This window comes from Pseudoliparis swirei, chromosome 15, assembly GCF_029220125.1.
Source record: "Pseudoliparis swirei isolate HS2019 ecotype Mariana Trench chromosome 15, NWPU_hadal_v1, whole genome shotgun sequence".
NCBI lineage: Eukaryota > Metazoa > Chordata > Actinopteri > Perciformes > Liparidae > Pseudoliparis > Pseudoliparis swirei.
The window spans coordinates 11,497,624-11,506,606 of NC_079402.1; positions in this window are offsets into that span (position 1 = coordinate 11,497,624).

The following is an 8,983-nucleotide window of genomic DNA, read 5'->3' on the forward strand; positions in this document are numbered from 1 at the left end:
TGCTATTCCCAACTCTAAAATCGGTTCAATGCAGAATACATTCCACCACACTGTGCTGTGTTCAATTGTGTGCGACAATAACGGTGGATTATGGGATTTATCTATTCACGGTCACAAACTGTTCGAGTCTCTCCCCTCTGGCAGGAGGCTGAGGTCCATCAGGACCAAGACCTCACGCCACACACACAGCTTCTTCCCTTCGGCAGTCAGGCTCATAAACAGAGCCCGGGTCCCCCACTGACCCTCATGAACAGAGCCCGGGTCCCCCACTGACCCTCATGAACAGAGCCCGGGTCCCCCACTGACCCTCATGAACAGAGCCTGGTTCCCCCACTGACCCTCATGAACAGAGCCAGGATCTCCCACTGACCCTCATGAACAGAGCCCGGGTCCCCCACTGACCCTCATGAACAGAGCCTGGTTCCCCCACTGACCCTCATGAACAGAGCCAGGATCTCCCACTGACCCTCATGAACAGAGCCAGGATCTCCTATACTGACCCTCTTGAACAGAGCCCGGGTCCCCCACTGACCCGAGAAGTCCCTTCTGCCTATAATTCATGATATCTTGATTACCCCAACCAAGAGTCAAGTTAAGCAAAGGATAGAGTAACAACTCAGGAGGCGGGGACCTCTATCGACCGCAGAACCTGATCGAGATCTAAAAATATACCAAATAATATACGGTGGGATTTTAACAGATAGGTTGGGGGTCACATTTAGACCACAGAACAGGATAATTGGGGTTCACATTAATTAGTTAGTCCAACTTTTTAACAATTTAAACTTTGAGACATTTAAATAATAAGTATTAGTTTTGTTTCTTTGTGTCAACTGTGTCATGAGTCCAGGTTGTCGCAGCAAGAGAGGACCCAAACGCCGACATTACTCAGACAAACAGTAAATTTTAATCGGACTGGTGATGTGGATTCTGTAGACGGCATTGCCCTGGCATCCAACCACACTAAAAAATTTGGCGTTATCTTTGATCGACTTGTCCTTTAAACTCTCACGTAAAGCACATCTCAAGGACTGCATTCTTTCATCTCGTATATTTCAAAAAAAAAGGCAATCTTGTCTCAAAAAAGAAAAAAAAAAAAGTTCACGCTCGCTACTTCGGACTGGATTACTGGATTACCTCATTATCAGGCTGCTCTAATCTAATAAATCTCCTCAGTCCTCCCCTTGATCCAGCAGCTGCTGTTCTCACTAAAAAAAAAAAAGAGAAAAGAGATCACACATCACTCACTAACTGCTGCTGCTGGCCATCAAAAAAATCAGAATCACTTTTAAATTCTTCTTAAAAGCCAACTGACGTGTTTTATTAGACCAGAGCTCCGCTCTCCGATAACTCTGAAGACGGTGATCAGACTAAGTTTATTTATTTATTTTATGATATCAATTTATTTAACCAGGAAAAGCCTCATTGAGAATAAAAATCTCCTTTACAAGAGTGTCCTGGTCAATACAGTAGTAACACATTAAACAAAGATTCAGACATACAACATAAAACAGTAACAGACAATAAAAAACGAAAGATTTTTTATTTTCATTGATCCCACCATGAGTAAAACCAAAATTAAGACTCAAGTCATCATAACATTAGAAGACTAAGTAAAGTGGTTTGTTAAGTTTGAGCTTTAATAATTATTAATCATCATGTAAATATTATTATGTGGGTCTTTGATTGCTTTATGGGTTCATTATGTTATTTCATACAGTTATTTGAACCCATAAAGGAATCAAAGAACCAAATAACAAACTGCAGTAGAACACTAAAACACTTAAACACACTCAACACTTTATCCTGGACACTTTAACCTGCTGACAATACACTTTAATCACTATCTTGTACATATATTTTGTATTCCTCTGTATATTTAATATTGTTCTTGTATTTTTTTATTTGATTAATGCTCTAATGTGCACCCACTGCTGTGATCCTGCAATTTCCCCACTGTGGAACTAATAAAGGAATATCTAATCTAATCTAATCTAAACTGTTACTATTGAAATAAAATCATCTGAGAGATGTGGGGGAGGAGCTACATTTAATTGTTGTTGTCTCAAATACCACTTCACAGATAATGCCAGCAGTGACATCACACAGGACCAGAGTATATATAAATAGAAGTGACTTTCACTGTAGCCTCCACCAGTATGTACGATTCTCGCCAACATACTGACGTAGCCGATAATTTGTTAAAATGACAGTATTGACTGCAGCGGCGGCTGGCCCATGGAGCGCCATGTGACCTATAAGTCAATTATATTAGTGAGTGCATGTAAACATTTCCATATTTATTTAGTATCTGCTCAGAAATGGTTCCGCTTGCAGGTGCATTAAAGCAGGGGGAATGGTCTGCACATATCAGAGAAATATTAAAACGCTTTATTGCTTTTGCTACTACATCAGGACAGAAATATCACACACACATCAACAACAGTGAAGTCATCCATATCAAGTGTATTATCATTTATGAAGCGCTTGCATATTCACGGCACCCTGAAAAGCAAGTGGAGTTCAGTGTAATTGTAATTAGATAGTGGATTAAAATACAGTACAGCATTTAAAATGTGTCATCATGTGTTACAGACTGTGGGGGGCGACAAAGACAATTGCATTTTTCATGAGAGAGAAGACCAACACAGATGACTCACAGCAAAGGAGTGTAATGCACAACACACATCATTTAAAACTGGATAATAGCATCTGTTTTCCACTCGTCAGAAGAGAGACAACTAATAATATAAACCATTCATGCGTTACGGGATCAAACATTTCATTAAGACATTAATTAGGACTGTTCATGAATAATCATCTCGTGCAAACACTCAATTATCCAACAATATGCTGTTGATCCGCGGCTATTCTTTCCTGTGTCATTCCCCTTTGGGAGGAACGTCAAGAGGCCTGCTTAGTAATAGGGAATACAGGTCTGTGTGTGTGTGTGTGTGTGTGTGTGTGTGTGTGTGTTTAATGAATCCAGCCAGCTGAAGGTGACTCATCTGCACCAGGGGCAGCTCTCAACACTCTCCTCTGTTGGTGAGGAATAAACAGCAATTATTTAATTAAATCTGCAATTTATTTAATCCAGTTCACATTGAGTTTAAACCGTATGACGATAAGTGAATATACATGAAGCTCTATTTCTATATCAGTATTCTGGCTGCATTATCAGGGATTAAGTGAATATGTTTTTGGTTGGGGTAATCAAGATATCATGAATTTTAGGCATTTATTAACTCTGTTATATATAGAATCTGTGCACATGTACTCCTTCTATAAACATATACTGACGCATTACAGCCCCCACAGTAACACTATCACGTTAATATAAAAACCAATGAAGAAGAAATACCTCCTTAAAGCAGATCAACCTTTCATGATAATAAAGCACCCCACACTTTTTTTGGTTTCATTGGAATTAAATGCATGACTTATTAGTTTGGTTGTCCAGATTTACTAATTTTAAGCTATAATATGAAACAAAAAAACCTTGTCTTATCTAGAAAAGAAGCAGATTGAATAGAACCGTTTTGCTGTATTTCCTGTAGCAGCAGTGGGAATAGCTGCAGGCCACCCGGGGTGATGAGCCCGACCCGGGGTCAGCATGCTTCTACTTTTGGCCCCTGACACAGTTCACCAGAGCAGCTGAGGATCAAGTATTTCATATCACTTCAGTGGGAGTTGTTGAGGGATGGGATAACTTCTTCTATATCACTTCACCGTCTGATGTTCTTGGCTTCCCAAGGATTTAGTTCACTTGCTTTAAAACGATTGGGCCGCTGCCACCGCTTGCCTTCAAATTGGTGGTCTTAGGGGAGTCATCAGAGGCTATGGAACTTAATTAACAAAAGCTTATAATTAGTAAAAAAACATTATCTGTGAGGTGTTCACATGCCACTGCTTTCTAAAAACCTTCTTCTCCACAACATCAACACTCGACCCGGTACAGTGTACTGTCATTCTTCAACCACTAGAGGACTGCAAATGACTGAGATGGTGATGTATTTAGAGACAATGTGAATGTATTTCACTATCAGCAGGTCAGATTCTAATTGTGTGTGTGTTTGGACCAGTGGATGTATGACTGCTGATTAAACTGCATTGAATGTGCAGTATTGTAAAAAGTTTGACGTTTTACTGAATGAATGAAATTCATGAGATCATTTAAGAGCACAGCAGAGCTTTCAGAATATCAACACGAGGACATTTAGCTAATTAATTGGAGTATGATAAATCATTTCATGTATGATAAATCATTTTAACAGTAAGGGTCACCGTTCATTGTAACCATTGGATTGTTAAACAGTGTATTGATTGTGGAGTAAATCTCAGGAGGGCTGGTCGAGCGCGATGATAATTCTCAGACCGAAACTATTACGTTTTAAATTGGTCTCAGAGATTCCCGGAACAAGAGTTTAAAAAACAGCTGGTTCGCTGGTCCCGTCTGATGGCGCTCTCACGTATTGAGTGACGGAAGATTATCAAATCAGCACAAAAACATTCCAGGAGGGAAGAATAATCTGGTTCAAATTCTGAGCATCCGGTCCCACTAAAACCCTGTGTGCTTTATTGTAGCTTAAAGCGAAGGACACAAAAGTTCATGGTTTTGAGTCTGAACTCTCACATGTGCTGCATTCTCAGCACCATGGACAGCGGCCCAGAGACGCAGGAAACACGCAACATGGATGGAAATAAAAGGCTAAATTTACAGGCCCCAATAAATGGGATTATTCCTCCTCTCATGTGAGGTATGTCCCGTTGAAAGAGTACAAGTGTGGGCTTTTAGTATGGAGAGAAGGGACAGAGAGGTGATTTTAATTCATGAATTAGTTAAATCTACTCGTGCATTATGACATTACCACTAAACATCAACTGTTAAAGTTTCAATTTCACTGGATTTTCCAGTTTCACTCCTGACATTACGGATGTAAACTGGTCATGGAATTAGAAAACGATGAGTGTTTTTCATACCGTATATGTGTGTTTTGTGGAGAGACTTGTCACCAAACAATAACCACAGTTTCAGTAAAACTCATTCATTTTCTTGGGGGAGGGGTGAAGAACGAGGGAGAGAGAGTTTGATGACCTGCGTTCAGTCAACCTTTAGATCGAAAGCTATCGGTACGACGAGGCATGCTGCGTTATAACCTTCTTTTGTTATCCCTCTACAAGGAAATATTTATTTTGTATAACATTTTGTATTATATTGCGCTATAAGACACCCCACAGATCCCACAGGCATAATGAAGAACAGATCAAATGACTTTGGATGCTATATGTTTGGTAATCATTTCATTGTGGGAATAACATTTTACATTTATTTACTTCCTCTCCCTCTCTTTTCATCTCACACACTATCTCCGTGTCAGCTTAGTCATATTATTTACTCATTCTCTCAGTCGGCTCAGACTTTGATCCAACATGTGACGGTCATACTGAACTGGGAACTGACGAATAAATGAAGGAACACCATAAAGAATTTAAAAAAGAGGCTGGTCAGAGTTGACAGAGAGGAAGAATATATATATATGTGTGTGTGTGTTTGTGTATGTGTCTGTGTCTGTGTGTGTGTGTGCATGCGTTGAAAGGAGGACTGAAAAACACAAAGAGAAAGACAGAGGGGAGTGGAGCGGGGCGTAGAACAAAACAAAGAGAGGAGGACAGCAGATGGTGTCAGGGATCACTGTGAGTGGAGTGCCTGCCAAATTAAAACACAGCTTGATTATATTCCTCAATGTATCTCACTCCACTGGTCTACATCATTGTTCAGAGAAAGGGATTTCTGTGGCATCGATCTATCCGTCTATTTCAACATATAATCATTAAATTCAAGTCATATATTTCTAGCATTGAGCACTTTGAACCCCCAACTAGCTGTTTTCATTTTGTCACATACACTTCAATCACAGTTCCACTTGTCAGCGCATGAGTGGCATTAAAAATAATGGTTTGCTCTGTTTATAAATTCTTAAAACATGTCAGGAGCTCACAATGCACCGTTGTATACGGTAATTCTCTATTAGTGTTCTTCTATCTGCATATTGGATTTTTTTTCTCAGAAAAAAATGGAAACTGTAAACATCTGTTGACCTGCAACTTGTTAATGTAAAAGCAAAACATTAGCTTTTGAGCCAATCCTTTCCTATCTTTTTAAAGGTTGAAAAAGAAAATGTTTGTTGTCCTCTTCCTCTTGGGGAATAATGTCTGTCTATCTTGTATCCTGCACTGTAACCCAATTGCTGCAAGCAGTTCATAAAGGTTTAATTTACTCTGATATACTAACTAAGCTACACTATTGTGTTATTTTGATGATGCACTTCACTTACTGGGTTAACCTGGGATTGTTTCTCTCTCTTTCCATTTCCCCTTCTCTTTTCTCTTTGTGTATCCGTCAGTTTGCCTCCTAGAATCATGCCATGATGCTCTCGTTCTTATGACCTCTGCTCTCGGTTTCATGGTTTACAAACACACACACACACACATGCGCACACACGCATACACACAAACACACACACACATAAACGCACTGGCACACACGCATACAAAATGCCATTGTTCAACCTTGAGTGTCCTTCTCCACAGCTGACTGAGAGGTTGAGACAAAAAGAGAGAGATTGAGGGAGATGGGGGAGGTGCAAAGTCATCAATTATTTATGGGGGGAAATCTAATAAGAGGCAGGATTTTAGATGGCCAGCGAGCGTATTGACAGATAGACAGATAGACAGAGTCCCTCTTTGCTGCAAAGTTACAACATCATTATCCTGCGGAAAACAACACTGACAAATCTCTGTGTTTGTGTTCTCTGCCATTCAAAAACATTTCGTCAGCTGTATCGACATTACATGATGCATTACTCTATTTGTGCATGCATGTGTGTGTGTTTGTGTGTGTGTGTGGTTGGAGCATTGCATGTAGAGCATCAACCAATTTATTTATTTATCTATCAATCTATCTATCTATCTGTCTAAAATCCTAAAACCCACTGATTTGGAACGAAACATAGAAGTACAGCTGGTTGATGTTATCTTTTTTGGTATATTTTCATCATAAGTGATTGTCAAATGTTAATGTTGTATTCATGAAATACACATAAAACACGCCTGTGCACTGGATCCCTTAACACAATAGGGGGGAGGGACAGTCTCTGAGACACACAGAGACCCTTTCTGTTGGGGAAGTCGTCTAATGTCCATATTTGCATATTTGTTCTATTTGTGAGGTGAACAGAGCAGCATCCTCGGTCTTCATTAGGATTATTACTGAGCATTCTCATGTGTGAATGTGGTGGAAGCTCAAGTGATGTAATACAAAGACAATTATATGAATACTCTTCCTTTGCAGCATAAATAAATATAAATGGATATTTTGATATGAACTACGAATAATTTGTGAGAATAAACTACATCTCACATGGCAGCGAGGGTGTACCTTTATGTCTTGGTTTAGTACATAAACAATTTTAGCTCTATCTTTGAGCTTGGACTATAGGTGTGTGCCATTTCAGTACAGGCATAACATATTAGAGGCAACAAGTAAAGCACAGCCATACAATTAAGAATTCAACAAGCCAAGAACACAGAGATGTCAAACAGTTGAGTTCACCTGAGTTTAATAAGGGCCACTTTAATCATGTGACATATTTTGCCACATTTTGCCTGCTGTGTTTTGAACGGCTCGTAGTCTGGACTCTCCTCCGAGACCTGTTGCCATGGGAGACCGTACTGGGGGCGGATGACCCGGACAAGATAGCTCTCACGATCTCTGAGCCACTCAAACTCCTCCACCACGTTAAGGTGGCGGAGAACATTCAGTAATTGAGTCCACTAAGCTAACAACTTGAGCAAAATGGCACTCCTCCAAAGGGACCGACAGCCAAGCTGGACGAGAAGAGATGGATGCTCTGTTCACGTGATCAGATGTGAGGCGTCCACTGGGCAGTACCTATAGCTCAACTTGTGAATGACGTGCTGGAGACCATGGATCTGCATGTGAAACGGCGTATTGGAAATTCCGCTGACGGGGCCTCCAACATGCAAGGTGTTACACCCAGACCTTCTGGGTCGTTCTGTGTGCGCCGTCTGTTTCCTGTTGTGTTGTCTCTCGCTCACCTTGTCTCTCGTTTCAGACTCCGCCCTCCTGTGTGATTGCAAGCTCCGCCCTCATTGTTTCCACCTGTGCCTCGTTCCCTTGTGTATTTAGGCTGTGTCAACCCCTGGTTCTGCCAGTCTGCCAAGTAAAGACTTTATTTTGGAATCCGGATACCGCTTCCTAAAGTCTGCTTTTGAGGCCTACTCCCCGTGGCTCCCAGTCATTCCTTAGCACAAGGCCAATATAAAGGCTTCTATGCTTCTCCGAAAAAGTGCCCGACTCAAATCGATGTGTGGTGCTGTGAACACATCCTACACCTTGTGCCGTCAGACCCATTACAGTGTGTACTGGCGAGTGGCTCTCTTCTTTCCCTGATGAACAACATCGCTGTCTTCTTCAGACGAGAAGGAGAGCACAGACCCAAGATGGGGCCAGGCGGGTCCATCTATGTTGATGTCCTCCACACCTTCTCAGCCATTCAAGATGGAGAGAGCATCAATGCCACGGCACGAGTCAATGCACAGGGAGACATCGGCCAGCTTCTGAAGTATGAGACCATACTTACAGCTCAGATCTTCCTGGGAATTGTCCAGGTCACGTCACAAGTCTCCAAATACCCTCCGACAAGTGGATGGACATCCTGACAGCTCATAGGATGGTTACGGCGGCAGAAGCAGAGCTGGAGGATATGACCGGAGATTTCCAGAGTGACAGCGGCCGACACATTTGAATGAGAAGGATCGTTTCTGCTAGACATGGATCTTTTGAGTTCACTCTAAAGCAAGGACAGTTATTGTGAAGTCGTCAGTGACCTTCAGAGGGATAGAATCTCAGCAGGACATGAGAGAAATAAGCTGACATGGCTGTTTTGTTCCTCTCAAGCTC